This window comes from Hippocampus bargibanti, linkage group LG01 (genome assembly GCF_051943395.1).
Source record: "Hippocampus bargibanti isolate YZ-2025 linkage group LG01, ASM5194339v1, whole genome shotgun sequence".
Lineage (NCBI taxonomy): Eukaryota > Metazoa > Chordata > Actinopteri > Syngnathiformes > Syngnathidae > Hippocampus > Hippocampus bargibanti.
This window is the reverse complement of record NC_142734.1, coordinates 36,230,228-36,258,163: the sequence shown is the minus strand read 5'-3', so window position 1 is coordinate 36,258,163 and position 27,936 is coordinate 36,230,228. Positions and strand designations below refer to the sequence as shown.

The following is a 27,936-nucleotide window of genomic DNA, read 5'->3' as shown; positions in this document are numbered from 1 at the left end:
TATTTACATTTTTATTTCTGTGGAACCTATCCCAACTCTTTGCTGAAAAACTCACTTATTCGTAGTGTTTGTGCTCTTTCTGAAATACAGAAGAGGTCACGAGATGGTGCCAAAGTCCCAAGTGAAAGCAAAGTAGGAATTAGTTTCAAATAAATATAGTACAGTCAATCCCTTCATCACAAGGGATATGTTCCAGAACACTATGATATGGGAATACACCTAAATCATGCTACAGTATTGGTGGGAGTTATGTTTGTTACAGAGCACACACGAAGACAATAGAAACAGTGAAAAAATACATAGAGGATTGTAATATACTGTATTGAATAATTAAGAACAATCAATCACACAGCTACCATCACAACAATATGGACTCCTGACAGTGATGATGAGGTTGGAAGCTGCTATAATTCAGTCCATTGCGATACAAACGTGATCGTCATAGTCTCTCAAGCATATATTAAAGGACAACCGACGTCTCCGGACAAGTTGTGTCCATAATTTGTAAAATGGCTTCACATGACTTCTACTGAGCGTATTTTACAAAGATTCCACCGCATATAGCAATATTTTATGTTTTAAGACTCGCGCTGAATATTCCAGAAGTCTTGTTTTTGAGTTGGTGACGAGTCCGTACGTGACGTCACTGAAGCAACGCCCCTGACCGAAAAAAGGACACCTTCCATCACGTCAATGCATTTTGCTGTACTTTGTTTGGTCTGAAAACGTCATGTTGCACTAAAAAGAGGCAGAAGAGGGCGACAAAGCCCATTTAAGGAATTAATCAGCCTGTGGAAACGGGCTGATTAATTCCTTACACGGCTTTGTCGCCATTTCCTGCCTTTTTCAGGTGCAACATTTCCCACCCCTGATGCCTCAAAATGACCCGGAAGAACTTCTTTAATCGATTGCAAACATGTATGCTTTCCTCTTCAGAACTATTTGAATCATATTTATAACTGGATGAGTAACAAAAAATCTGAAGCCATTGTTTTGATTCTCGAGCAAGGCAAGACGTCTTGCCGTGACGTCATGAACAAGGGGGCGGGACCTTCTGAAACTGGCCAGATGTCTGGATAATGGAATTTCATTCATTAATTCATCCATCCATTTTCCGAACCGCTTTATGATCAGTAGGATCCCGGGGAGTGCTGAAGCCAATATCAGCTGTCTTCGGGCAGTGGGCGGGGGACACCCTGAACTGGTTGCCAGCCAATCACAGGGCACACAGAAACAAACAACCATTCACGCTCACACTCACACCAAGGGATGATTTGAAGTGTTCAATCGGCCTGCCATGCATGAGTTTGGATTGTGGGATGGAATGCTAAGGTGTACCCAAACAAAACCCACCCAAGTTCAGGGAGAACATGCAAACTCTACACAAGATGGCAGAAACTGGAATTGAACCCGCTACTTCTGCACTGTGAAGTTGTCATGCTAACCACTCGACTTCTGGGCTTCCCGAGTGGGGGGGAATCAATTACCGGCACTGCATTGTTTTTTTTTTCACTGTTGGCAATACGAGGCTGGGCCTCTTCCATCTTGAAGAGAGGATATTTGGTATTTTGCAAATGCAGTCATGGATGGCCATCACATGCATGCTCATATGCGCCAACGATTGCGCTGGCCTGACGATAGAATGTGCAACTTGTAGTTCTTTCCATCAAGGTGCTCAATCTCCTGATGTGAAGGCAAGGTAGTTCATCTAATCTAGAACCAACTCATAGTAAGCTTCATGACCTCATAAGGTTGCTTATTGGTCGATGGCTTTCAAAGGGAAACATGAGCGCTTCTTAAAAATGTTGACGTGGTATATACTGTACTTCTATAATATGTGGAGGTGCACGAAGCTGAGGGACGTTAGAGTTGCTCTAACCAGCTCCTCTCACGTTGAGGCCTGCAGCGACAAAATAAGGAAATGGAAGTGAGTTATTGTCACGAGACGGTGCCCTGGTTGTTGTTACTCCATAAGGCTTGCTGCAGATTGTCAAAAAGTCATCAATCTAAAAATGTGAAGCAGCGAGGTTAAAACAAGGCCATCATTGGTGTAAAAGGTTGTAAATTAAAGGACAACCGACGCCTTTGGACAAGTGGTGTCCATAATTTGTAAAATGGCTTCAAATGACTTCTACTGAGCGTATTTTACAAAGATTCCACCGCATATAGCTCTATTTTACATTTTAAGACTCGCACTGAATATTCAGGAAGTCTTGTTTTTGAGTTGGTGACGATTCCTGACGTGACGTCACGGAGGGAACACCCCTGACCGAGAAAGCGACACACAATGCATTTGCGGTACTTTGTTTGGTCTGAAAACTTTGTGTTGATCCGTGTTGATGGCGAAATTAGATGGAAAACACATCAATAACACGATGATGACTCGTTGTGTGTTGCACAAAGACTACTATTTGATATTCGCGGACACAAATACCCAGCAGACAAATCAGCCCATTTCCAACGGAGCTTGGGCGCCATCTTGTGCATTTTCTGTGACGCTACACATCAGTCTTGATGCCTCAAAATGACCCGGAAGAACTTCTTCAATGGATTGCAAACATTTATGCTTTCCTCTTCAGAACTATTTGAATCATAATCATTACTGGATGTGTAACAAGAAAGCATCTTCTCCCAATCTGAAGCCATTGTTTTGATTCTCGAGCAAGGCAAGACGTCTTGGCGTGACGTCACGAACTGGAGGCGGGACTCAATTTTTTTGCAGATTTAGCACCCTTAAAGTCATCTTTATTGGTGTTTTGCATTTGACGAAAAATATCAGCCTGCGTGTTTTGGGTATTTTAGATGCTATAAAACGTTTTTCTGATGTCAGTTAGGAAACAAAAAAGTGGTGTCGGTTGTCCTTTAATTAAGTTGCAAGCTGCGCTTGTCTGCCTCGTGTGGTCGTAGCCGGAACTTCACAAGGTTGGGGCGCGGGTGTTTTTCAGATCTCGAATATGTTGATGGATGTTGCGCGGCAAATTTGCCCCATGTGTGCACATAACGTGTGTTTGTGTGTTAGCTGTAACTGCTTTTGAGCTTGAGGGAGGTCTTTCGTCTTTGAAAAAATCCCCCACAATCCCTTGCTCTCACCGTGGGCAGCGGCGGTGGCTGCTGGCGGAGGAGGCAACAGCAGGCTGATTTCCATGAGAAAAGAGCATCAGTCGGGTTGATGGAATGGACAGCCCTCCGTGGGGACAAATGGCAGTTAATAACCAGCGAAGAATCGGAAAAGCTGCAATCTCTTCTCTTTGTACTGCTTCACCTTCTGCGAGTCGGGATGGGCTAGGAAAGAAGGGGTCGGGAGGGGGATGGGGGGTGTTGGGACGGGGTAGCGGTGCGGAGCAGAAGAGCTGGCCAAGGGAAGAAAGGACAACGGGTTCATGTGAGAATCAATGTTGGTTTTTGTTTGTCCGTCACTGAAAGGCCGCAACAAAATTGTTGGTGTTTGTTGTCTTCTCAGCGCGGTGACAAACACGGAAGTGAAATGGAATTTGCAGCCATTGCATCCCAGCATTAGTTTGTCTCACTTGTGCTGTGAACATATTTGGGATAAGTGTTAACACGCGTGCGTGTATTCTTGTGTCATGGGCCACTCAAGAATTGTAAGCCATGTTTGATAATAATTGGATTGGATTGGATATGCCTTTATTCGTCTCACAGTGGAGAAATTTACATTTCACAGCAGCAAAGTGATGAAAGGAATGAAAGTAGAAAAAAAAATACATGAGCTGCTGGAAAGGCAGCCAATAATAATAATACATTTAATTTACAAGCGCCTTTCTGAACACCCGAGGACACTTTGCAATAAAAACAATACATAAAACAATAAAATCATGAATAAAACAATAAATAATAAAACAGTGGATTAAACTAGACCATGAAAGCAAGTTTTAACAGGTGGGTTTTGAAGTGAGATTTGAAAGTAGGAAGGGAGTCAATGTCACGGATGTCTGAAAGCTCTGCACCCCATCGTGGTGAGACGGGCAGAGGGCAGAGGGAGGCGGAGGGAGGAAGAGGATCTGAGGGCAACGGAGATTTGAAGTAGGTCAGAGGGATAGGGGGAACCTCCTGATCTCTCACTAGGTTAAGTTTTTAGCTTTTTTTGGGCAGTATCACACTAAAGCCACGCCCCTTATTTCTGCTGAACTATGTGCATTGCTGGAGGGCAGGGCTATCTCTGGCCGTTTACAATTTCTTTGCCGATTCAAATTAGGATGATTCAATTTTGCCAGAGACTACTATTGGGTGGTTACGGCTCACTTTTTTCCCAATACTTTTAATTGCAGATTTCAATTTTTTTCAAATCTATTTTCAGCCATTTGTTTCAGCTGCGTTTTTTAAAAGTGCTCTACAAATCAAATTGAATTGTGTTGCGTAAAATATACACTGCTTAATTGTTCACCTTCTAGCCTGACAAATTTATAAAATGAGTATGTTTGAAATGTGCATTCTATGTGTCTATTAAAGGACAACCGACACATTTTTTTTTGTTTCCTAACTGACATCAGAAAAACGTTTTATGGCATCTAAAATACCCAAAACACGCAGGCTGATATTTTAGTTAAATGCAAAACACCAATTAAAATGACTTCAAGTGTCTAAAAACTACTTGAAATTGAAACCGGAAGTGGCCAGTTTCAGAAGGCCCCGCCCCCTTGCACGTGACGTCACGCCAGGACGTCTTGCCTTGCTCGAGAATCAAAACAATGGCTTCAGATTTCTTGTTACTCATCCAGTGATGAATATGATTCAAATAGTTCTGAAGAGGAAAGCATACATGTTTGCAATCGATAAAAGGAGTCCTCCCATATCAACTCGAGCCATCAGGACTCCGATGTAGCGTCCCAGAAAATGCAAAAGATGGCGCCAAAGCTCCGTTGGAAATGGGCTGATTTGTCTGCTGGGAATTTGTGTCAACTAGTATCAAATAGTAGTCTTGGTGCAACACACAACAATTCACCATCTCGTTATTTATGTGTTTTCCTTCTAATTTCGCCATCAACACGGATCAACACGAAGTTTTCAGACCAAACAAAGTACCCAAAATGCATTGTGTGTCGCTTTCTCGGTCAGGGGCGTTCCAAACGTGACGTCACGTAGGGGATCGTCATCAACTCGAAAACAAGACTTCATGAATATTCAGTGTGAGTCTTAAACGGTAAAATAGAGCTATATGTGGTGGAATCTTTGTAAAATACGCTCAGTAGAAGTCATTTGAAGCCATTTTACAAATTATGGACACAACTTGTCCGCAGGCGTCGGTTGTCCTTTAAAGGAATTTTTATTGGATTGTTTAAAACAATTGAAAAGTTTTTACATTCTAAAAGTATTCCAGAAGTATTCTTCATACTGACATTTAAGCAATTATCTGAAAAAAAGGGAAAACACCATCTTGTGGCAAGTCCATAAGGGCCGAGTGTAATTTTCTCACTGTGTTTTTTCTTTCTTTCTCCTGCCACTTCTCTCTGTCCTTTCTTACATGCAGCAGAGCCCCTCTGTCTGAAGTTACCAAGGAAACGGGCTCGTGGGTGTTACTGGCATATTTGGACACACAAATAATCAAATGCGCATTGTCCGCAAAAACTCTGTATGGCAACAAGTACCGGTAGTTATTTCTCAACTCAAATCAACTGTATTTATAGAGCACTTTCAAACAAAGATGTCAATCAATCATCAATAAGTAACACAACTCTGATCAACTATGAAACAGCTTAAAGGACAACGGATGTCTCCGGACAAGTTGTGTCCATAATTTGTAAAAGGGCTTCAAATGACTTCTACTGAGCGTATTTTAACAAGATTCCACCGCATATTTTACCTTTTAAGACTCACACTGAATATTCAGGAAGTCTTGTTTTTGAGTTGGTGACGAGTCCGTACGTGACGTCACTGAAGGAACGCCCCTGACCAAAAAAAAGACACATTGTAGCAGTCCTTCCATCACGTCAATATATTTTGCTGTACTTGTTTGGTCTGACAACCTCGTGTTGCACCCAAAAGCTGCCAGAAGGCCAGAAGAGGGCATCCAAACTCCATATAAGGAATTTATCAGCCTGTGGAAACGGAGGTGGCCACAGGAGGTCGCCATTTTGTGCCTCTTTTTTTGGGTGAGACATCCCCCCCCAATGTTGCCTCAAAATGGCACGAAATAAATTCTTTAATCGATTGCAAACATGTATGCTTTCCTCTTCAGAACTATATGAATCATACTCATAACTGGATGTGTAACAAGAAAGCATATTCTCCGAATCTGAAGCCATTGTTTTGCATCTCGAGCAAGGCAAGACGTCTTGTGTGACGTCACGAACTGGGGGCGTGACTTTCTGAAAATGCCCAATTCAGAGCTCAATTTTTTTGCAGTTTTAGCACCCTTAAAGTCATCTTTATTGGTGTTTTGCATTTTAATAAAAATATCATACTGCTAGTTTGGGTATTTTAGATGCTATAAAATGTTTTTCTGATGTCAGTTAAAAAACAAAAAAGTGACATCGGTTGTCCTTTAATGTTTGCTGGCTCAAATTGATTTCACTTGTGAAGGTTGGAATTAATTGTGGAGACTATTGGATGGATTATAAAGTTACTGTTGGAGAAATGCAGTTGTTTTCTCAAAAAAGGGAACTATTTTATGACTCAAAAATACACAACAACAAAGAGTTTGTTCTTTTCTCTTCTGTGCAGCTTACATTCTGGCGTACCCTGCAGTATGCCAGTTAGAAATCGTAAGAGGATGTTAGATGCTTGAAGCGCATACTGCCACTTTTTCTGAGAAGATCTTGGCAGCTGTGGCTTTTTACAACGTACATCCATCCATCAAGCGCCACCTTTGGATTGCATTTGCCTTTATTAGTCTGGTGGAGAAATTTACATTTCACAGCAGCAAAGTTATGAAAGGAATGAAAGTAGAAAAACAAAATACATGAGCTGCTGGAAAGGCAGCCAATTGCTTTGCCTCAATCAACATACTGCGGATGTTCATTGTCCAGGCCGACGTGGCTGACATTAAAGGGTTGAAGAGCAAACCTCTTCCTCTGACACACTTTCTATTTAAAGGACAACCGACATCATCCTAACTGACATCAGAAAAACGTTTTATAGCATCTAAAATACCCAAAACACGCAGGATGATATTTTTAGTCAAATGCAAAATGTCTAAAAACTACTTCAAGAAGTTCCCGCCCTCTTGTTCGTGGTGTCACGCCAAGACGTCTTGCCTCGCTCGAGAATCAAAAATAAAAAACTGGAACATAAGCACCCCCTTTGCCAAAATAGCACTTTGACAAAAGTCATCGCTCCACTAATGACCCAAAGTCATCAACATCTTTGAGTCCATTTCCACATAGTTGAAGTCAATCCATCCAGTCCTCCTGTTTTTGGTTCATCATGCATCCCTCTCTTCCGAGGCTAAGTTTACACCCCCGAGGCTACTTCCGTCAGGCTGTCTACAGCACATTTATTAATAGGCTGCCTGCTCTAAATGCAGCGCTACTTTAGGACCTCAAATTTAAAGAGGTTAGGACAGGCTTAAACTCAGACTTAACGTGGGAATGGAGCCACAGATGTCGGTGTTAGTCACTCTCACTCGACTAAGAGTAGTGAAATCAACCCACATGTATTTGACATTTATTAAATCGGCCCTTCATACTTAACCATCTGAGGTAGCAGCGGCAGTACCGTATGAAAGGGAATAGCGTTAGGTCGGAATCCCCTGACTTTTTTTTTTGTGTTGACAGCAATTATTGTTCAAGAGGTTTAGGTGAATTTTCACAGTTGCTTCTTTGACAGAGATCTCACAAAATCACCACATCAGAGCAGAAAACTCAGCTGAGGTGAAGTAAACAACCGTGTGTGTTTTCGCGCAGGAACACGGCATGGCTTATGTAAGTGTACAAAACAATCACGATGGTGGGAAAGTGGAGCAAATAGCACCAATCTTTTTGGAAACTGTGAAATGCTTCTTGGGGACTCTTTAATGCGACGGGTTTATGTTGTCATTCACAATTTGTGCAGAAAACAAATGTACAGGATGTTTGTCTTTATCCAGGTTGGGGAAGGATGAATTTTTGTGTAAAATACTGTACATGCAGGTATTTACTTGAAGCTATTTTCAGAGGAGGCACGTGAACTATTCATTTGGCCCTTGGTGCCCATGTTAGTTTTGGGTGTGAAGCTTCACACCTTGTTTCAACCGCAATAGCCTTTTAGATAATTTACCGTACCTACCTCAAATGCAAAACACCAATAAAAATGACTTAAAGTGTCCCAAAACTGCCACAAATAAGCTTGAAACTGGGGAGATTCAGAAATTGTTTGTGACGTCACTTTGGGTCACAAACTGCCTTGCTCCAGAATCAAAACAATGGCTTCAGATTGGGACAAGATGCTTTCTTGTTACTCATCCACTTATGAATACGATTGAAATAGTTCTGAAGAGGAAAGCATAAATGTTTGCAATCGATTAAAGAAGTCCTTCCGTATCAATTCGAGTCATCTGCAAGAGATGAAACCGGTGAAGATCTGGACTCTGATGAGCGCCCAGTAAATGCACAAGATGGCGCACAAGCTGCGTTTCATACTGTATATGAAACAGCTCATCAGAGCCGTAAAGCCACCAGTGATTGGTTAAAATCCGTGGTAGAAGACAGAGGGGTGGGTTTTACGCGCACACACACAATGGAGACCGCCACAATTCGAACAAGTACACGAACATCAGATGTCGAGACGAGAGAGAAAGCTCCGACAGCGCTACAGAGTAAAAAAATGACACGGTGGAAAATGGATGTTTGTCCGATCGGTTTGCTCCACTAATATGGCGATTGCTCTCTTTCAGCAGGTGAGCTCACAGTTAGCATGCAGTGTGACTAAATGAGTAAACATGCATCAAACTTCCGCTATCCAAGCGCCGAATCGCTAACTCTGGTTAGCTTGCTCGTTTTCCTCCGCCGGTGCTCAATTGCTCTGCTCCATTGGAAATGGGCTGATTTGTCCGCTGGGAATTTGTGTAAATTTACACCTTCTCTATGCGTGTTACCGCAATTGGCTGCGACACCCAACGATTCACCATTGCGTTATTTATGGAGTTTTCCTTCTAATTTCGCGATCAACTCTGTGTTTTCAGATGGAAAAAAAATGACCCAGAATGCATTGTGTGTCGCTTTCTCGGTCAGTGGCGTACCAAATGTGACGTCACTGCGGGCATCGTTATCAACTCGAAAGCAAGACTTCCTGAATATTCAGAGCGAGTCTTAAAAGGTCAAATATAGCTATATGCGGTGGAATCTTTGTCAAATGCGTCATTTGAAGTGATTTTACAAATTATGGACGCAACTTGTCAGGGGGTGTCGGTTGTCCTTTAAATCATATATATATATATATATATATATCAGAATAAAGGTATTCTGATTCTGATTCTGATATATATATATTGGATTGGATATGCCTTTATTAGTCTCACAGTGGAGAAATTTACATATATATATATATATATATATATATATATATATATATATATGCATTTGTGTAGCATTTATGACAATTAATGTATGCAAAGGTCGTAAAAATAAAATGTAATAAATTTTAATTTTAAGTTTTGTCATTCAAAATGTATGTTTTGTCCTTTTCAACATGTAACATGTTGTTTCACAGTCACTGAGCTTTAAGTGCAAAAAAAAAAAAAAAAAACACACACACACACTCACACACACACAAGAAACTTATTTCCAGACAGCATTTTGGCAAGTAAATTCAAAAGCCATGCGATCATACCGTAGCAGGCACCTTGTTGTCCTGGTTACAGTGTACATGACTAAATTGGATCAAAACATAGCTATAAATTGACTTTAATGGCCTCACTCAAAGAAGGGAATTGAATGAAGCTTTATGAGCACATCTATAAGGAGGGAAGGTTGTGTTTACCACGGTATTAGTTATTTTTACAACAGGGAAATCATTCAAAAGAAATGTTCCGATTTTGAAAGTGGTGTATTACTCCAGTTTGAGAGCGAAACTCTTTATATTTATCTACATTGGAAGTATCATTTCCGCCAAAACTGGCAACATGGCTAAAAGTGGGTGACTTTTGCTGCTTAACTCATTTTTCCACAAACACGTTCTGATCTGAATGCCCTGTTTGGACGAATGGAGGTGCATAGAAAATATCATTGTAAATACAGTGAAACTTCGGTTTACGAACCCCTTGGCTTACGAACTTTTCGGTTTACGAACGTTACATTTATGAAAATTTTACCTTGGCATTTTTCGGGATACACACAGAGCTGCCACAATGAGTGATGTGTCGTTTGCGAACAAGCCCGTTCTCCTAACAAGGAAATTGCTGCCGACTTTTTTTGTCCTCTATTCACCGTCCCCAGTCTTCGGTTAAAGCCACGTGATTGGTCAAGAACCCAGCGGTGTGGGGGTGGGGGTTTAAACATTAAAGAGTCGGGCAGACAGAGAGAGAGAGAGTGAGAAAACACACACATGAAAGGGAGATGACAGAGTTTGAAACAAAAAAAAACAAAAGTGAAAAAAAAACAAGTGAAATGGTGAGAAAATGGATAGAAAACGGTGAAATTTGGACCCATTAAACAGAACACAATGGATGAGGAACAAGGTCAAATTATCGCAGAGGAAGCACCTACAAGAGATCATTCCTCAAGATGGTGAAAGAAGCCTATGTTCCTTATCAAGTGTTTAATGCTGAGGAAACGGGACACTCCATTCCATCAAGCCATTAACGACCATCACAAAGGTAAATAATATGATTTTATTGTACAGTACTGTTTATTTCTTTAATCATAATACTATAGCACATTTATTATACATAAAATAAGGTATATTTTGTGTAGTTTTAAGGCTTAGAAAATTAGAAAGTAGAAAATTATGTTTTATGGGGACCTGGGAACGGATTATTCTCATTTTAATGGTTTCATTTGGGAAATTAATTTTTGGGATACACACTTACACACTCGCCTTACACACTGTCTGGGAACCAATTAAGTTGGTAAACCAAGGTCCCACTGTACTGTATTTTCAGCCTTACAATCTGGGATTTTATGATAACAAACGGTCATTTGTTTGCTTATTACAGGCAAGTTGACAGTATCATTTTCGTGCTTGTCGTTTGCAAATAGAACGATGAACTCAAATCTGACATCCAAGGATGTGGCTGCGCGTGTAGGACTCAAACATCTGGACTTTGAAGATTTTTTTCTTTTGGTGGGGTGGGTAAGATGTGATTCAGCACCCAGTTTTGTGGATGCCCGCTACTGTACCGGAGATGCTGAGTTATGATTCAGCTCCGTTGGAATGAAAGTTGATACATAGACGGATTAACACATGACTCACACACACCCACACCCGAACATTCACACACAGTGTCGGGTCTAGTGAGTGCTGTCCTGCGGAATAAAAGCGAGCTGTGTTAAAATATAAGAGGAGCGGAATGTTGCCTCCATGTCTGATACCACATCCCTTCTTCCTTCCTCGGAAGTAATTTTTATGAATGTCTCGGCCACCCCACCCTGCTCACCATCCTGTACTTCAAAAATTGAAACTTCTTTCAATGACTAAGAAGTAGATTCATAGGCTTGTTATAACCCCTTCAGTGTCACAAGTTCCTGACATATTTCTTCAATGTTTGGAACAGATGTTTGTCGCCCTCCTCTGCCTCTTTTTGGTGCAACACAACATCTTCAGACCAAACAAGTACAGCAAAATGCATTGACGTGATGGAAGGACTGCTACAATGGGTCCTTTTTTCGGCCAGGGGCGTTCCTTCAGTGACGTCACGTACGGACTCGTCACCAACTCAAAAACAAGACTTCCGGAATATTCAGCGCGAGTCTTAAACGATAAAATATAGCAATATGCAGTGGAATCTTTGTAAATTATGCTCAGTAGAAGTCATTTGAAGCCATTTTACAAATTATGGACACAACTCGTCCAGAGACGTCGGTTGTCCTTTAAGGGAGTGCCATCAATTCAAAATGAAGTTTGAAGTGATGGAATTGAAAGTTGAAGAGACAAATGTAATACTGAGTGACAGAAATGAAATCTAGCGGAAAGATCTTGTTTCACTGCACTCTTGTGTGCATGGAAATTGAATGGATCATTGGATGCAACACTTTTCTGGGAGAGACCAGCACGGATCATCACCATGCGCTTCAATCACGCAGATGCTCGGATTTGAAAAGTGAAAAGAAATTTTATCACTCGCTATATGACATGACTCCTGGTGAGTGGTTCCAAGTCAATGCAGGGATCAGTTCCAAATATCAAAACCGCATTGCCCGATCAATAAAACGTCTTGCAGATTTTCATTTCTGGCATATCATATATGTTTTCACAAATGGAAAAGATCAGTTATACCTGTCACTTGTCATTTTGTTCGTGCCTCCTCCTTACCGCAGTCATGACGCACAGCGCTGACTTTCTGTCGCGGTATTCAGAAACGCAAAATCGTCTGCCGCAATCACATTGTGCGTGCTAAATTCAGCTTTTTCAATTCACATGTCCGGGTATTTTGCATGTTTTGATTGAACCACCAACTACTTTGCTTAGAAAAGATAATTTTAGGCATGATATAAACGAGCAAAATAATAATTGTGTATTGCATGGCACATCAAACACACATTCACATTAACAGCCGTGGACAATACTGCTCAGAAAACCTCCACGGGGCAGAACATGCAAGATTCAACCCAATAACCTCTTGATTACAATGTGACAAATATAAACATCCGTTTCAAATGTCAAATGGTTGTGTTTCAGCAAGCTTGAGGTTTTATGATGGAGTTTTCTTTCAAGGACATCGCCATGCATTTTCATTAGAACGCACGCAGGATGAATCAAGATTTATTTTGACAAAGGCCAGGCTGCTGATGACTTCATTTTATGACATGATGGTGGTTCAGTTCATGTATGGGTGGATGGATAGGCTAATTCAATTTGAAAATGAAAGATATACATATTTCAGAATATCATTTTTTTATGTGTAAAATCGGATTGAAAGATTACTTGATGGAAAAAAAACTGGACCACTTTATAACTCTGAAGATCTTATGCGGTGGTTTTTGCAGGATAATGTTGCATGAGGCTAGCCAGCTTGTATCACAGTCAAATATTGGCTCAGGTCTGTGTGTGTACATGTTCTTTTCATGCTTGCGTGCATTTTCTCCTGGTACTGCAGCTCCCTTCCACATTAAAAGTATGTGTATTAGCTTCACTGAAGTGTGAAATGATTGTGAATAGTTATCTGTCAATATGCGACATGCATTTGAATGATGCCCATCCCAGGCTGTACCCAGCTACTTGCTCATAACTGCAAAGGACAACCGACATCACTTTTTTGTTTCCTAACTGACATCAGAAAAAAACGTTTTATAGCATCTAAAATACCCAAAACATGCAGTATGATATTTTTAGTCAAAAATAAAACACCAATAAAAATGACTTGAGGTGTCTATAAACTTCGTAAACCGAGGTTTCACTGGATTTCGATTTCACATGAACCGGGGCTCGGTAGTACCGATCCAAATGGGTCCATACAAGAAGAAGTACCGTTTTCTGTACCCAACCCTATTTGTTTCTCTGAGTTTCATATGGACCTGTTCTGTGTTTTGATCACTTTTGCCTTGTTTCTCAAGCATATTTCTGTGTCTCATTACTTCCTCGAGAGGGCCATTCTTCTTCCTCAGCTTTAATTTGCCCCCCATCCCTCCCTTTACCCTCAGCTACCCCATCGCGATGACCAAATTTAACCCTTCACCCACACATTCCACTAGCTTGGTAAACACACGTGGTACCAAACGTGTCCAGGACTTCCTCCTCATTCCCACTCGTCTCTCACATCTCTGCATCTATTCTCTTCTCTCCTTTCTCCCTCACTCCGTGCTCCGTCAACAACAAGTTGAAGAAACGAAAGTGGGTCGACAATAGCGAGTCCCCTTCGCGGCGTCCCCTCCGAGGCCAGTGTAAAGTTTGCAGTTTGATTGAAGGCCTCTTTTCTGTGGTGCGCGTTGTGAAAGCTGTCCTAATTGAATGATAAAGTGGCCCGAGATGGAGTGCAGTGAATAGGCAACAATGGCCAGCCTGTGTGTGGTAGAGGGATTCTGGTTAACATGCAGCCTTTGCCTCTCAGCTCCGAGAGGGGGGGCCTATTATAACACTCTCTGCTGGACTCGGTCACGTGACACCTTCTCCCTCAACCTCCACTCTCGGAAACAGAACCCCCCCCCCCACACACACACATCCCTCCAACACCCCTCTCCCAGAGCCCGATGTGAGCTGGGCCAATCCTGTCGCATTACAGGCTCACTCGGCGCTCTGCTCGGGTTGGCCGGTTTGTTCCATTCTGCCAGCAAGCATCTTTCAGCATCGGCTATTGGACCGTGTATTTGCTTGTGGTCCTGTATATTTCTATTAACTCATTCACTGCTCGACGATGTGCAAAAATGTGTCCACTCCAGCGCCAGGGTTTTTGTCATTGTCATTCAAATTCCAGGAACCACAGAATATGGACTTTTATGACTACATACACGTTCAATGTAGCGTAAGAAACCATACACTCTCTTCTTTTATCAGAAAAAAGGAGTTAATTCCTAAAGTATGTCGGTCTGGAGTTATATGAGCTTGAAATGAGGGTGGCTGTCCAAAATACAGTGCAATACATACATATTGGTTTATATGGCGCGTTAATAAAAGCTGAAGCTGGAACAAAGTGTTAAGATGGAAAAAAGGCAAATGCTGTCCCCTTGTGGAAGGGAAAAAAAAATGGACAGAGGCCATGGCCAGCGCTTATCGGCACCCAAACAAGAAAAAACAAAACCCGAACAAATTCGGGACTGGCGCTCTACGTCATATTTACAATTCCCGAATATATCCGTGAATGAGTTAAAACAGCAAGACTACATATACATGGGAGAAAAAATGTTGAGATCCATCTACTTTTAAATGTTTTCACTTTGAAAAAAATGGAAATGGGAATAATTTATCATTTACAAAATTAACCATGCAGGTCAAAACAACACTTTTGTTGACCTACAGAATACTTCAGATTTTTTGGACTCTTGATTTCAGGGATCTCCCAGCAATTGCGGTCATTGCTACGGTCTCCAAACCATACGACATAACTGGGTGACTCACATTGTATAAAATTTTCCATCTTTCAGCTGGTCCTATTCTGTCACAGATGAGCTCAAGACTACGACTAGTTATTTGTCTCCGAGGACATCGAGCATCTGTCAGGCGTGGACGATTTCAGTCGAATCTTGTCGTTTTATTGGAAGTTCATTTTGAATTGAGTTTTTGAGTCTCTTTTTGGGGTCAGCTCACTGGACTTTTCTGAGACGTCAGAAAGAAAAAGTATAACATTCATGCATCAGAACGGATATTTGATATACTTTGACATTTAGATTTGTTTTAACATTTTTTCTTCGATGAAAAGGTTTCTTCAGCCGTCATCTGTACATCTTTGAAGGTGTCGGACGTTTCGCTTCTTATCCAAGAAGCTTCGTCAGCAAACTAAAGTTTTACTGGTAGTTTCGGCCCTATATATATCCCTACTGTCCAGACGCGGTGGTGACAGTCAGTCAGGACAATAGAAGTAATCAGTGGAGCCACAGGGATTAGTCCTCTGCTCCCCCCATCCTGAGAGCATGGACTAATCATAGCAGAGTCCGGCACCCTATGTCAGAGATATGACAGTCGGACACTGTGGACAGAGACTCGGAACCAGAAAGATTGTCCCTACTGCGGGCAGTAAACGTAGTCATCCATGACATACGTCTGAATTCTGCGGCCCTCTGCCAAGCTATTTATTGAGGGTACATGCAAATTAAAGTGATACATTAGTAAAACATAGTTTTCTTGATTATAATACCACACCTCTGGATGTTCTGAGCACCAACAGCTGTAAGCAATAAAACATTGTTTTCCATGACCTGATAAGTTTGTAACCTGGCTAATGACCTCTTCCTGTGATAAGGAGTTTGAAGTCCTAAATTACTCCTGTGATAAGGAGTTCCTGAAGTCCTAAATTGCTCCTGTGAAGCTGACCGTTTAACTTGCTGTGTCCGTTGACCCGATTGACCCCAGGTTGTCCGTGCTTCAATTGTGTACTGAGTCACAAGTGTTGACTAAGCATACAACAGCATGCAACTTTTAAATATGATAACTTCTTATTCTGTCTAATCTCTAGCAACCTATCAGTTTTCCAAATAATCAATTAAACCTAAAAACTGAGTGACTAAAAGCAAGGCCACAATCATCCAATCCATGTATTTCATATATAAATATGGTGATAAGATGATACCTACAACAAGTGGAAATTGGAGATCCTCTTCCGTCTAATATTTGGTTACATGGCTTGCAGCACACAAAAGGGCGTTGATATTTTGAGGAAAAAAACATGGACCAGGGAGCTTTGGGACGGATGCTGGACAATCTGTAAGCCATTTGACTGTCCATCTTGAAACCTAAAGCTTTCCTGAGAGACTCACACAGCGCCTTGCATCCCCCCCCCCCTTAACACATTGAAGTGTTGACGAGGGACTGAGTTGGAAGTCGACCCTCTCGAATCCCCGTTATTCAATGATTTTTTTTTTTGGGGGGGGGGGGTGCTGCTGGTCATGTTGTCTCATAGATTTGAGAAGTGCTGTGTTAATGAGCAACTATGGCAGGGGTGCTCACTTTTTTAGCATGGGAGCTAGTTTTGTAATGACAAAGTCAAAATGATCTACCCATTATATTTAAACTTTATTTGTATAGCGTCAATTCGTGACACTGTCACATCACCTCATGTGATCCACCAATAGTACCTTGGGGATCGACAGGTAGGTTGCGATCTACGTATTGAGCACCACTGAACGATGGTGTCTTGCAGTTTCTTGTTTTTTTGTGCTTATAGTTTGGCATTGTTAATGTCTGGATCCTAAAATAGGATCATCCTTGCTGTCTCATGTTGATCATACCTGACAACACGTTTAACAAGATGGCGCCCGAGTAGGCAATCATTACAAAAACGGAGCGTCAGCGCAGGGCGCCGATGCGTGTGTGGAACTGTCGCGGCTTGGAATTGAAGCGGATTTACGTGGGACAGGAGATGTGAGGCAATCTCTGTTTGTCAATGGATGCTACAGCTTTGTGTTTACTTTCAACAATTAGTTTGTCGCAGACGTGCACATTCCATCATGACGTCCCTGATCCACTGGTGAAGAGGACGGTTTGATCCTCTCCTCTTTCATCTAGTTCATAACAACAACGAGGGTGCAGAAAGTGCTCAAGACTGTCTGTGTCTTTTGCGTTGTGTCACATTGTTTATTACTTTGTTTTTGTTGTTTTGACTTCAAGATGGCACCATGAGTGTTTTTTACTTCCTTTCCTATTTCTTTCATAACTTTGTAGCTGTGAAATGTAACTTTCCCCACTGTGAGACTAATAATGGCGAATGCAATCCGATTGGTTTCTGAAGTTTAAGTGTTGTATTTGCTTCAGATTTGATGATATTTTATTTAAAAACCAAATCGTTACTCCAGAGTCCAATCATTTTGAATGTGTTAAGATGGACGTTTGACAAATGTTTTAACTTTATTTTCTGTGATGCTGTTACATCAGGCATTACTGTTCTGGCTCTCTTCGATGATACTGCATTACAATGGCATTCCTTTTCTCCAGACAGACAGAGCCGCTTTTGGGGACTGATAAAAAGTGTCCAGGCTGTGATGTAAAAATGGTTTGTGCATGTGTTGTTCCACTTTCTTTTGACTCCTGTCCTCTTGGTTTCACCATACCTTCAAGCCAGACTCTCAGTCATTGTTTGCGAAAATTGGGAAGTGCAGCGCCAATGATTGGTGACAAAGTGAGTTTTGTGTTGACATGATAATTAAGTTCTCAGTTTATTGTTTGCAGTGACCTAGTGTCAAATGTTGAATTGAATGAATGAAGACTTGAGTCAAAGCTAATCTACAATTAAATTGAATGAGTGGGAAAAAAGGAATGTCAACAAAAGTCAATAAATTATCATCTGTTTTGGCATTGATGTCATGGGAAAAGCCATCAGTGTGTTAAAGTGTAATGACAGTCTTGAGTTCGTTTCAACTGGAGTCATTGTTTGCACGTCTGCCTGACATCTGAGAGGAGCTACAATCTTGGTGGAGATATGTATTGTTTTTATTGTAAAGTGTCCTTGGGTGTTCAGAAAGGCGCTAAAACATCAAATATAACTACAGTAAAGTCTCGTTATATCGATATCGGATATATCGATAGTCCCGGTTATATCGATACTATTTCTATGCACGCACGGAGAAAATTACATGCAAACAGGGTCGGATATATCGATAGTCCTGGTTATATCGATATTTTTTCGGACTCCCTTGAATATCGATATAACGAGACTTTACTGTATATGCAGTGGAATCTTTGTAAAATGCGCTCAGTAGAAGTCATTTGAAGTGATTTGACAAATTATGGACACAACTTGTCCGGAGGTGTCTGTTGACTTTTAATAGTCAAGTAAGCGTTGAATACGAAAAGAGAGCAAAAGGAATACGAAAGAGTGCTGTGCGAATGAAATGCAACCTGTTGATTTGTGTCAAGCAAAGCGGCTTGAACAATGCCTGTTGTTTTAAGCGACGCTGACGTTGCCAGACTTGGAGATTGTTTGTTGCTGACCCCATGTGAAACACACACGCACAGACAGCAAGCAGCTCGTCCCAAACAAAAGTCGCTTGCAGCCACTCAATGCAACATGTCACATGTGCACGCACTCCATTTTTTTACGCATGTGATCAGGCAGTACAGTATGTTTTATGAAATACTGTCTAGGCCCAACCACTGGCCCATTTTTTTTCAGGCGGAAATATTAATTTAATAGATTTTTTTCCCCGCAAAATTCCCATTGCAAATTCATTGTAATTTTTTTCTGTCCTTTTCTTCTGTATTTTTTTAATAATTAATCTTGTCTAAAACAAAAACAATATCAGATATATGATGCATGACAGAATACTAAGGTCAAGGAAAACAAAGCATTCATTATTTTGCATGAGTAAGATCTCACAAGCTAACAGGTGGAAACAGGATAATACTTACTTATGTCATATCTTCGTACTTCAAAAATGGAAATAGCGCATTTGGGCTCGATTTACAGCTCAGTGTCTCATCACTAAAAATAAAAAAAATGTCTATTGGTTCAAAGCAAATGACCAAATTAATCCTCTTAAAGGACAACCGACACCATTTTTTGTTTCCTAAGTGACATCAGAAAAACGTTTTATAGCATCTAAAATACCTAAAACACGCAAGTCGCATCAGACAGTTGGAGTGCACTGTATTGTAGCGACAGCTATTTGTTTATGGAAAAGGGAACTCCACATTACATGTGATTAAATTTTAAAGGGCCAGTAAGAAGGGCAACGGCGGTGAAAGTGTGCATGTTTGCACTTTTTGCTCGTCACATGACAAGAAACGGTGTGTGTGTGTGTGTGGGGGGGGGGGGCGTGCTGGAGGGTCGTGCGACTGGCGTGACGCCCGCTGGCACAGTGCCCACATCTCCGGCTGCTGCCGTGCTCCGTGTCATTGCCGGGACTCCCTGTCAGGGCTTTCCCCAGAATTCCCACACACATGCACAGACGTAAACGCACGCAGATGACACAAACAAAATGAACCATATTTCCCAAGTGTCTACCATATAATGTGCCTGTCCACATACTGGGCCTCATGCACATAATTAATTTTCAATAGTTACTTCTTTTATATATATATATATATATATATATATATATATTTTTTTTAAACTGGACCAACTGTGCACCTTTGACATGGTGGGTTAAATGAATGTAAAGGTGAGTACATTATTATCATCAGTGCAAAGACAAGCTAAGTTAAAGATGATGGTTTTAAAGGGGAGTAAAATAAGCTATTTTCATAAAATGGCAAAATCCTTCCCTTAACCGTAATGGTGGGGTGAGGTTCAATTTGGATCGTTCATACAATAGACTGCTTAAGCAACATAGGCTTAGTTATGCTGATGAGGTGATACCAGGGCAAAATGGGCAATCAGGCCAGTCGTCAGCCAGGACCATTAAAGCAATCAGTGGAGCCGCAGGGATTAGTCCTCTGCTCCCCCCAACCTGAGAGCAGGGACCAATCATAGCGGAGTCCGGCACAGCCACGTCACGTAGGGATATATATATAGGGCCAAAACTACCAATAAGACTAGTTTTCTGACGAAGCTTCTTGGATAAGAAGCGAAACGTCCGACACCTTCAAAGAAGTACAGATGACGGCTGAAGAAACCGTTTCATCGATCAACCTAAGTTGAAGGTCATTTTGGGTCACATCAGCTAGCTGAGGTCAGGAAGTGCGCGGCGCCTTGTGGCGGAAGTGTCCTACTGTGACAGTTAGGCACACCCCCTCTCATGGCGACCGCTAGAAGGCTAAAAAGACTTTGGCAAGGAACAACCGCACACTCTTCCTCTTGGCCACCACCCCTCCTTGTGCCAAGCGGGGTCAGAGGATGTAAGTGGGAAAGGAAGTGAAACCTAGCTAAGGAGGGGAGTGGGGGGGGGCTGGTACCTTGTTGTCTTGAATATAGAGACCTCTGTGCACTGGTGACTTCCTACTTTTCACAACACTACCCCCATGCATCAACTGTAATCAAAATAGTAACAAGGACCTCAAATGTATTATTAGTGACGGCCTTTTTTTTTTAATTAAAGGACAACCGACACCACTTTTTTGTTTCCTAACTGACAACAGAAAAACGTACCCAAAACACGCAGGATGATATTTTTCATCAAATGCAAAACACCAATAAAAATGACTTAAAGTGTCCAAAAACTACTTCAAACTGAACCCGTAAGAGGCCAGTTTCAGAAGGTCCCGCCCCCTTGTTCGTGATGTCACGCCAAGACGTCTTGCCTTGCTCTCGAATCAAAAGAATGGCTTTAGATGCTTTAGATGTTTTCTTGTTACTCATCCAGTTATGAATATGATTCAAATAGTTCTGAAGAGGAAAGCATACATGTTTGCAATCGATAAAAGGAGTCCTCCCATATCAATTCGAACCGTCAAGGACAGCATGTAGTGTCCTACAAAATGCACAAGATGGCCCCCAAGCTCCGTTAGAAATGGGCTGATTTGTCTCCAGGGAATTTGTGTCAGCAAATATCAAATAGTTGCCTTGGTGCAACACACAACGATGCACCATCGCGTTATTTCTGTGTTTTCTTTCTAATTTCGCCATCAACACGGATCGACACGATGTTTTCAGACCAAACAAAGTACCGCAAAATGCATTGTGTGTCGTTTTCTCGGTCAGGGGCGTTCCTTCTGTGACGTCGGGAATCGTCACCAACTCAAAAACAAGACTTCCGGAGTCTTAAAAGATAAAATATAGCTATATGCGGTGGAATCTTTGTAAAAAACGCTCAGTAGAAGTAATTTTTGAAATGATTTTACAAATTATGGACACAACTTGTGCGGAGGCGTCGGTTGGCCTTCAAGCATTGAAGGATGTTTTTCCCTTGGAATTAACGTAAAAATTCTTTTAAAGAGTGATATTGTAGCACAATTTCGATTCCCCTGTCGCTAAAGGTGCAAAATAGATTGCAAACATACATTTGTATTCTTGTGTTCTTTATGTGTGTGCGGTGCAATGTGCAGTTGTAAAAAGAAAGCCTTCCTGTAGGTCAAAGGATCACTGCCAATGGCGGACCTCCTTCCCCCTCCGAGGTGGCTGCTCCTTTTCAATGGGTTCACCAAAGCTTGACCTCTCGCCTGTCACACTAGACTTATTTGAGTGGCGCAGAGACCCTTGACTCTACCGCATGCACACAACTCCTGTTTTCCCTCCTTTTTATGCGTTTCTCACTTTTTGCCCATTTGTTGCACTGTTGTTTGCATGCTTCGGCGCCACACTAAGCTCTTTTAGTCCACGTGCTGACCGTATATTTTGAATTGAATACAAACTCAATAAGGCAAAAATTGTAAACAAATATTTGTGGAGCTGCAAAAAAAATGTCAGAGAACATCTAATAGGTGAAAAGGTTTCTTCAGCCGTCATCTGTACTTCTTTGAAGGTGTCCGACGTGTCGCTTCTTATCCAAGAAACTTCGTCAGCAAACTAAAGTCTTACTGGTAGTACTATATCCTTCATTAAACCGGTTTGGTGGGGTGAGATTCAACTTGGATCGTTCATACAATAACCTGCTTAGGCAACATAGGATTAGTAATACTGATGAGGTGATACCGGTCGAAGTGGGGCAATCAGGCCAGTCGTTAGTCAGTACAATAGGAACTATCAGTGCAGCTGCAGGGAGTAGTCATTTTCTTTGGCTGAGTTATTGGAAGCTTGCTGTGTTGGATACAGTTATGATATTATGCCACGTTGTTTATATTTCACAACACGGTGTGTGTCTCTTGACTTTTTTTTGTAATTATTTATTTATTTATTTAGTTTTTTGATCCATAGTAAGCAGTGACAGGCAGTCATCATGGAAATATCAAATGAAAAAATAAATTAAAGTTATAGTTATTTAGTGATTTGTACTTTAAAGTTCTTTTCCATTTAACTTCACCATTTTTTGATTTTTTTTTTTCAAAATGGCTGAATTTTCACATTTACCGTTCAAATACTAAGTAGAGACGAGCGGTGAGGCAACAGCCGGCTGAGCCTCACTATGGATTGCGCAATGACTATGCTAACTGTGCTGGCTTGCTCTGAAGTGAGACCGCATTGCTGTCCCTCTGCATATCGCTATTAAAGTGTTCAAACACTTTTAGTATATGAACTAAGTTAACTGGTGTATTTAATGTAGAGTCACTTTACATTATAAACACTGTACTACAGTGTTTATTTTGTTTTATTTTTTTATCAAAACTCTGTGCGTAGGTGAGGCGAACAGTTCTCCCACCTCATGACAGGGGGCGCTTGTGATTCCAGAGATACTTGCGTCTCCACGGCTGCAGAATAATAGAATTAGGGACAGCAATGGAGGATTACATACCTAAATTGAAAGAAATGGAGAGACTTTTAAAACTGAAGAAAGATACGCTTCGACAAAGAAGGTATAGATGCCTTTCTTCAGAAGGCGCGCCGCATGGACTTCATTTATAAGTAAAGTAACACGATAAAGTTTTTTTTAATTCTTTTTTTTTCCTATGCTACAGTTTAATGAATGCGGACATGACATTTTAAACAAAACACGTTAACTGTTGCCAATCAAATGGTGAATAAGCGCCTCTGTAGAGTTCATATGTTTGTAAATCTGACTGTGATGACGTCAGTGCCTCACCAGCCATGAACCTCACCGCACATCACTGATAGTAAGTGCGTTCTAGATGCCACCAAAAGTTTGGCACACACGGCAAAATGGTTGGCAAAGCAAAATTTTCCCCTCAAATGCTTTATCCGCGCTGCCCGGCAAGCAACGGTGCCTAACCGTGCTAACCGCATTGGCTATATACAGAAAGGCAGTGCTAGAAAGGCTCAGCTCGTGTTGGGTCAGACCGCAGCATAAAAATATACGGTGAGCAAATGGTGCACTGCCAAGTTTATTTGCTTTTCTGTACATTAACTAGCAAGTACTTAGTGGCTCAGAGGGCGACTCATAATGTTGCTAATTAGACAAACGGGACCATGCCATTTATGATTGTGGGACGTGATCCACTGAGAACATCAATTATCTAAACACAGTGGCAAAAAAAAGTGAATAGAGAAGAACGAAAGATGTTAGTATCAACGTCTTCCATGTGGATTTGAGGGTGAAATGGAGCAGATTTGTTTCATACACATACAAAAATGGATCTTCCTGTTTGAAAATCTCATCAAGTTTGTTGCCTCTTTTTGTCATTCAATCTCCAAGTTGAATATATCTTTATCATTTGTGATTTCTGTTAACCAAAATGCTGCTTTGCTCCCTCAGGTATAAACATGGCTGGTTAGCATTATTAAACTTTAAAATGGATATGTTTCTTCCTATAAGTAAAATGCTTGTGGAGTTGACATCTGTATTTGTTGTGAAAAGAGTCATTTCTGCTGTCCATTGAAGCCCTTTATCTCACAATGTGGATTTGTGAACTACAGCACTAAAAATGGATCCGTAAAGAATAATGAATATGACTTCAAACAATGTTTAAAGGACAACCGACGTCTCCGGACAAGTTGTGTCCATAATTTGTAAAATGGCTTCAAATGACTTCTACTGAGCGTAGTTTACAAAGACTCCACCGCATGCATATAGCTATATTTTACGCGTTAAGACTCGCGCTGAATATTCCGGAAGTCTTGTTTTTGAGTTGGTGACGAGTCCGTACGTGACGTCACTGAAGGAACGCCACTGACCGAAAAAAAGGACACATTGTAGCAGTCCTTCCATCACGTCAATATAACGCCGGTTGCCCTTTAAGAATGTTTTTAAAATTGTCCTTTGAACATGTGATATACTTTGTCTAAACATTTATTTTCATGAAATAAACTCCCGGAATTCAAAACTTGGAGCATTTGATTGGGTAACGACGTGATGTCCAACGGAATGGCATGTTTGTGTAGCACGTTCATCTCCTCAGGGAACGACACAGCCTCTACCCCCTCGCTCGCTGCTACTCCAGCAACAACAACCCCCACCTCCACCTCTTCCCCTTTGCCTGACTACCCCCTCCTCATAAGAGCGGCTGTTGTCACCGAAACTCCACATGGTGAACTCAGCCTCTATATTTAGGCTGTTGGTAAATTTCAGTCGAACGGCGCCCCTCGCCTCACTTTGCCACCATTCTTGGCCCGCGCCGCTTCGTTTGTATCAAGCCGGCAACATTTGTAGACGTCATCGACTTGACAAACATTTCACTCCTCTTCTCGCATGCATATGGATGGTGCCGGCATCAGTGGGGTTAATGGCAGTCACTCAGCATGCGGGGAGCCGCGGCGGCGGGCGGGCGCTGCAGTGCGGAGGATGACCTCTGACCCTGCTGGAAAGGAATGTGGAAGCTCTTTCATCCAGGACAGAAACCAAAGACACCCAGGCGGAAAGTGGCGGTTCAATGCTGCTTTCAGTCTTCCTGATTAGGGGAAGCGAGCGGAGCTTCCAGCAAACGTACGTACGTGAGCATCCAAGCCATTTTGGAAGCAACGTTCCCAGTCCAACTTTTATGATTTGCGCAGTGAGGCTTGTACGATTGGACGGTGGGAACGGTCGCGGTTGTATTGTTTGTGCTGAAGCTCTTAACTCATTCCCTGCCAATTCACAATCGTAGAGCGCCATTCCTGAATTTGTTTGGGTTTTGTCTTTTTCTTGTTTAGGTGCTGATAAAGTGCTGGTCATACCATTTGGCAATGTTTGATTTTTCTTTTCCACAAGGAGGCAGCATTTCCCACTTTTCCATGTTATCGCTTTGTTCCAGCTTAAGTTGTTGCTAAAGTGCAAAATAAAGCAATATGTCTGGATTGCATTGTATTTTGGACAGTCACCCTCATTTCAAGCTCCTATAACTCAAGACCCATATCATTTAGGAATTAACTCTTTTTTTTCGAATGAAAGAAGAGACTCTACGGTTTCTAACGCTGTATTGAATATTTATGTAAACTAGTCCTAAACCTCAATATTCTGTGTGTCCTGCAATTATTACGGAGTGGACATATTTTTGCACGTCTGGCAGTGAATGAGTTAAACTGCCTGTGCTTCAATGCGACTCTTACTTCCCAAAAAAATGTCAAGATGTCAATTGTAAAAGTAAAGTGAAAATAAAGTCAACTTGAAGCAGAAATGTCAAGAGTTTAGTGAAGGAATGAGCAACTTCAACGGGGCAACAGTTTTTCATCAGCGCTAATGAGGGGCCACACTGAACCAGATGCCTGACCAAGTGTCATATTCACCAAAATGATTTTACGATCATACAACCACGTCAGTCACATTCTCAAATTCATATTTGGCTCACTCACCTGTGTGAAATGAGTGTATTGTAAGACAGTCAAGTTGGTCGGAGATGAGTGAATCCTTTTGGCAAAGCCAGTCCAACCCAACTGCTGCTCTTCCAATCAATCCACCATGTGCGTTTGCAACATTTTTCCTGGCTGAATCCATCTGTTTTTGGAAGACAGACAAATCGATCAACTCCTCTTGCACTGCCAACCAACACTCAGCGATGTGGAAAAACAAAATCATTGTTGTCTTGTGTAATTTTTAGACTGTCTTGACGGTGGCCATGACACTCTCCTCTTCTTCTCTGATACATTTTACAACCCCTTGTGAAGAATGTCTGCCACACTGTGGTGGACATTGGTATTACATCTCGAAATGACTCAGCAACAGCAAATCACACTGGTCAACTCACCAGGATAGTCGCTTGTTGGCTTGGAAGTCCTGAAATAGTTTGTTGACCTGGAAAGACCGGAACACCTCAATCACCTGCTAACAACCTAACAGAAGTTAAAGGACAACCGACGCCTCCGGACAAGTTGTGTCCATAATTTGTAAAATGGCTTCAAATGACGTCTACTGAGCGTATTTTACAAAGATTCCACCGCATATAGCTACATTTCACCTTTTAAGACATGTGCTGAATATTCAGGAAGTCTTGTTTTTGAGTTGGTGACGATTCCTGACGTCACGTCACGGAAGGAACGCCCCTGACCGAGAAAGGACACATTGTAGCAGTCCTTTCATCACGTCAATGTATTTTGCGGTACTTTGTTTGGTCTGAAAACTTCGTGTTGATGGCGAAATTAGAAGGAAAACACATAAATAACGCGATGGTGAATCGTTGTGTGTTGCATCAGGACAACTATTTGATATTCCCTGACACAAATTCCCAGTAGACAAATCAGCCCATTTCTAATGGAGCTTGGGCGCCATCTTCTGCATGTTCTGGGTGCTACACATCAGTCCTGATGCCTCAAAATGACAGGGAATAACTTCTTTCATCGATTGCAAACATTTATGCTTTCCTCTTCAGAACTATTTGAATCATATTCATAACTGGATGAGAAACAAGAAAGCATCTTCTCCGAATCTGAAGCCATTGTTTTGATTCTCGAGAAAGGCAAGACGTCTTGGTGTGACATCACGAACAAGGGGGCGGGACCTTCTGAAACTGTCCACTTCAATTTGAAGTAGTTTTTGGACAATTGAAGTCATTTTTATTGGTGTTTTGCCTTTGACTAACAATATCAGCCTGCGTGTTTTGGCTATTTTAGATGCTATAAAACCTTTTTCTGATGTCAGTTAGGAAACAAAAAAGTGACGTCGGTTGTCCTTTAAATCATGACAAATGATACTTTGGTACCTCCTTGTGTGAACCTTTGCCTTCTTTTTCCTGTGAACAGCACAAGGAACTTACAGGCCTTGACCATACTGTCAATATCTATGACGGTGTACTATATGAAGACGACCTAAACCAAGGGTGTCAATTTGTGGAAGCCATTAGAATGTTTAATCCCCTCCACAAATTACATATAGAGCGCACAAAAAAAGAATAACTAGTTTTCAAATTTCAAGTAAAAAATAATTACTGTTATTGTGGTTTATATATGACAATTTGAAATTTTGGTTCTGACTTTAGCAAGCAACATGGCACTTGACATGCTTGATTTGCTTTCGCGGGCCCAATAAAATGATGTGGCAGGCCAAATTTGGCCCCCGGCCCTTGACTTTGACACCTGTGACCTAAACGTTCATTGCAAATTACGTTACAGTAATCCAATTTTGTGTGTGTGTGTAGATATACGTGTACATCAAATGTGTGTTTATGTGTGCTTGTATGTGCGCATGTGTGTGTGTGTGAGAGAGATGCTGCACGAGATGCATTGCACGTCGCTGTTGAGCGGCGGTACGACACGGCATGGTTCAATCCAGGAATGTGCGACGTGGGTAGGCTGCAACAATGGAGCCGGGCTCCCTGAGGGTGGTCAATGGGATGGGTGTCACCCCCCTGCACACTCCCTGCTGG

At 41.6% G+C, this 27,936-nt stretch overlaps 1 protein-coding gene and 1 long non-coding RNA gene across 3 annotated transcripts in view; one reads left to right on the top strand and one right to left on the bottom strand.

The window, feature by feature from the left end:
- Positions 1–27,936, top strand: part of plagl2 (pleiomorphic adenoma gene-like 2) — a 35,374-nt gene that overhangs the window by 1,334 nt on the left and 6,104 nt on the right. The gene's annotated exons all lie outside the window — the stretch shown is intronic.
- LOC148904121 (uncharacterized) lies at positions 361–26,994 on the bottom strand. Of its 2 annotated transcripts, XR_016116298.1 has the most exons (4): positions 26,323–26,994; positions 25,931–26,072; positions 3,091–3,350; positions 361–1,900 (listed from the first exon to the last, which is right to left on the bottom strand). It is a non-coding gene; the product is annotated as an uncharacterized LOC148904121 (long non-coding RNA). The 2 variants fall into 2 exon arrangements; XR_016116294.1 differs by having other exon boundaries at positions 25,931–26,994.